This window comes from Gavialis gangeticus, unplaced genomic scaffold (genome assembly GCF_001723915.1).
Source record: "Gavialis gangeticus isolate Ggan-Ray unplaced genomic scaffold, GavGan_comp1, whole genome shotgun sequence".
NCBI classification, from domain to species: Eukaryota; Metazoa; Chordata; order Crocodylia; family Gavialidae; genus Gavialis; species Gavialis gangeticus.
The window spans coordinates 23,343,921-23,348,335 of NW_017729024.1; the positions used below are offsets into that span (position 1 = coordinate 23,343,921).

At 43.3% G+C, this 4,415-nt stretch overlaps 1 protein-coding gene across 1 annotated transcript in view; it reads left to right on the forward strand.

Moving 5' to 3' along the window:
* Positions 1-81: 81 nt before the first annotated feature.
* OCLN (occludin) overlaps positions 82-4,415 on the forward strand; it is a 31,503-nt gene continuing 27,169 nt past the window's right edge. The window contains exon 1 of the mRNA XM_019516962.1: positions 82-158. The gene's annotated coding sequence lies outside the window, so the exon portion shown is untranslated. The remainder of the gene's footprint in view (positions 159-4,415) is intronic.

The following is a 4,415-nucleotide window of genomic DNA, read 5'->3' on the forward strand; positions in this document are numbered from 1 at the left end:
AGGGGGCAGGAGCAGGGGCCCGCCTGTTTCCCAGCCGGGAGGCAGGGCGCGGCTGGGCGTGGAGGGGATGGGGATGGAGAGGAGGATGCGGCTCCCAGGCGCAGAGAGGTGCGGGACAGCGGAGGGAAGTTACGGGCGCAGGCATTCGGGGCATTACGGTAAGGGCTGCCCCCGCGGGGCGACTCCCGAGCCCCTTCCCCGGGGGCGGGCGCCGGGCGCTGCGCGCGGGTCTGCGGCCGCTCCGGGCTGCGTCCTGAGGGTCTGCCCGGGAGGAGCTCGGGCTCTTCTCTGCCTCTGCGCCAAACCGGAGCGGGGCAGGCTGCGGGCATCTCTCTGTACCGCCAGCCACCCGGGCTCCTCCTTCCCTTCCCCAGCACGGGGGCCGGAAGGGCCCTCCCGTGAGGGGCCCCCTCCCCGAGGGCGAGGTTTCAGACCTGGACGTCTCCCCAGGGGAGGTTCAGAGCCCCGGGCACTGCTCACTCGCCAGAGAAGCGTTGAAAAAGGGCAGCAACTCCGCAAGCCCTGTCCCGGCCCCCAGGCACGAGGCGGAGCTGTCAGTGGTCCTAGTTTCCCGGCCCCTGCTCGAGAGTCCCACTCGCTGCCTTTGCCTCCCTCCCACGGGCATTGCCGGTGTGCGGGTGCAGGAGGGTGCACCCCAGCCCTCGCACACCCCTCTGATCCCTGCTCCACCCCGAGATGAAAACCAGCTGCTTGGCAGCGACAGCAGCTTTTCTAGTCAGGCAGCGCTGAAGGACCCAATTGACTTAATGGCTATTTGTCATCTACCGGCTCGCGTTTGAAATCTTTATTCCAGGAGTGTTTACCACCCTCTCTTCGTTTTACTGGGCTTGATGTCCCGCCAGTCCAGTTAGCCGTTCTTGTGAAATTCTGCTGTCTCTTAGTGGCTCCTGGTCCCAAAGCTCCTATTTCAGAGCCCTGCTGATGGTTTCTAACACTTCCCAGTGAAGTAATACTTGTTTTTGCTTCCATCTTACACGGAATGATACAGCCCTAGGCTCCTAGCCTATTGGTAAAGCGTCTTGCCTATTTCTAACTGGAGAAAAATATGCATTTGATAAGCGATGATGCACCTCACCATCCACCATCTGCACTCTCTCTTTTCAAAAGTCTAGATCCACTCAAATTCTGATTAGTAGAAGGACTAGGGAATGCCCCAGTGCATCATTTTGGGCCCCCATTAAAAAGCATATAATGCACAAACACATACCACCATTGGCAGCCATTGGTTTTGGGTAACTGTGGAGAGTGTGCCTTTGGTGGGTTACTGGGTACCACCACATATACAAACATGCATATAGTAATAAATAATATATTTAAGTACAAATAAATAAACAGCAAAATATTAGCAGAAACTCCCTATGCCTGAAGAAGGGTGACTGCCCCCAAAAGCTTGCTAGAACTTTTTTCCAACTACTAAGTTGGTTTAATAAAAGATATCACAGCTACCCAAAAAACCTTGCCTGCCTAGTAAAATAATAGTTATACTCCACTCAATACTATTACTACAACTTTATCTTTTGTGCATTTCTGTCTGCAAATTCATCAATAATCTGGTCTGAACTATGTTTCCTAGCCCTCTCCTTTCCAATAGACAATACTGCTAATCCACAAAGCTTTTCTTGACCCATTGTGCTGTGCAGTTAATTCTTAATTATTTGGAGTTCGGGAAGGAACATTCAGCACCTGATATTGTTCTGGGGAGTGTTATAAACATCACAATTGCCATATATACTTCAGAAAACCTTGATGATAAAGCACTGTGATCAACAATTAATACTTTAGCCAAATCTTCCACTAAGAAACTTCAACATTTCTGTTAGACATGTAAGTAATTGTCCAGGCAAGGCAACAGAAAAGTCCCTGTTGTATTGTTTCACTAGCTTTTCAGCTTCTTTGTTCAGCTCTTCATCAGTTGCTGTTACAAGTTTCTTCAGTAGAATTACATTAAACTTTGGAACAACTGCATCCAAACTATGGAAATGACTTGGCAACTGGGCTAAAATGATATTCAAACAATCATTGGACACATTAACTTTGAAATATCTCTTAGCATCGTTCAATCTTTCAGTCTTGCATAATTCATCAAAGCATTTTTTCACTTTCTTTCCTCGGTTCAATTCAAACTTAACTTCCAAACCCCACTCTTCTGACATCCTAATGGTGTTTCATTTGGCTTCTTTGAAATTATTTTGAAACAACATAAGTGACTCTATTACACTGCAAAGTGATGTTGCAGCTCTGTTAAACGTATGTCATTAGATTGTAGGCACCTAGGGGCAGAATTTACCGTTCCAGAATTGTTGTTTGGAATGCACCAGAAATACACAATTGAAAGTTCCTAAGATTTTTCTTTTTAATTCAAAGCTTTGCTATGTTCATTGACCTTTTCACTCAGGAGAATTATTCTGGAAAGCACCTTCATTGTATCCACACAGCAGAATGACAAAGCAATGACCATTTTGTTTTCTGAGGACAAGCATAATGGACATGGTCTCTTCACAGTAATGTTACTGACAACATTTAAGACAGAAGCTAATTCAGATAACATGATCTGTTGCTTTATGCTACGTCCAAAGAAAGTGTAGACTCTTTCAATCACCTCATAAAAACATTTTATTTCCAGTATTCCGTGAGCACAGCCATTAAGTGTAAGGTTCAAACTATAGGCACCACAGTGTACGTATTCTCCATTCCGTTCTCTCATAGATTTTCTTGCCTGCACTCTGGAATAAACACTGCTTGTATTTGCAGTCCCATTATATTCTTGACTGCAACATTTTGATGTGTCCAACCCTTTTCCTTTGATGTAGTCCACAATTTCCTGTTCAAGAACAGCACCACTTTGATCAGATATTTCATGAAATTCCAGAACAGCCGCATTAATTTTCACACCAATTGCTATATTCACATAATTGGCTTCTACTGTTGCATAAGAAAAAACTTGACTTAGCTGGTCAATTTTTGCAATATCTTGGCTTGTATTAATAACAGAGAAAAATGGTCTACTGATTTCTTCAACTCTCTCTCTCTCTAACAAATTTTGACAGTAATTTAGTGATATCATTCTGAATGTGATCCTTTAAATACTGAACAGAATTTTTTGGTTTATTAATTAGCTGCTTCAGCACTGGATTATATTACCCAAGAAGTCATTGACTGAAAGATTTCCATTGTTAACATCACCTAAAACCTCTCTGTGTCCCCTGGAAGTGAGGTTATATATTGTCATTGTTGAAGTCACATTGATGAGACACTCAAGTACTTGCCTCCAGATGTTCTTTGTTTTCTTGATTTCTTTTCTGTGATCTTGGTTAATACTAGTGCAATGTAATCTCCACTGCAGGAACACTAGGCATGCATTTAAGGGCAAATGTAAAGTTTTGTGAATATCTGTCTGTTCAGTTAAATGATGCCAGTCTCTAACACCTCTGGCCCTTGCTGCATTGCATGTGGAAGACATATGGTCAGCAAAGAGCCAACATGTCTTGCAGTACATACTGTCAAACATAGGTGAATAACAGAGCAGGGTATGATTACTCCAGCTTTTGTGCTCTTGGTGTAATACCTTCTAGAAAAATGCTGCCCACTTTGTTTTCTATCCTGTGCAAATGGTCCCTTGGTTATATATGAACCTTGTGAACTTATATATCTTTACATTTGACTGTCTGGAATCTCTAATGGGAAACATCCTTGCTCTTTGGGATATATTTTCAACACTAGAATACTTTCCAGGATTTGCTAATTCATAGTTTATTTTTCCAGACTCATCCTCATTTAATAGAGCACTACCAGTGTTTCTTTCTACACTGTGATCAAACTGTTTACACTGTTTTTCTGTCTAAGAACTGGTATGTGATATATTATTATTTTGTACTCCTATAAGCTCACAGTTATTACTCTTCCTGTTGTAATCACAGTCACTAATGTCAACACATTGAAAACATTTGCTTATTTTGGGTAGTTCTGCAGACAGTTTCAACTCTTCCTTCTTTTTCTTCCATGTTTTTACACCACTTTTATGTTTGGGGGGCATTCTCAAGAACAGTGATTACTAGATTACAAAATTTAAACAAACTATCCCCATCATAAATTTTAATGTATAGAAAAAACATGTACACATAAATTGTGGGCTGGGGCACGGATGAATTCAAGTCTAGTGACAGGTTTGGCTGGGTTGCTTCCTCATTATGTATATCATGCACTCAATCATGCCACCTGATCTTGCTCATATGGGGAGAAAAAACAAACATCTTAAATCCTGGAATCCCAGCGAAGTTTCAATAAAATATATCTATCAACAAGCCCAGCAAATAATATTTACCAGCAAACATGGGCAGATCTAAGACTTTGAAAGGGGGGTGGGGCAGTGAAGGGGGGAGCGGTGAGGCAGAGGC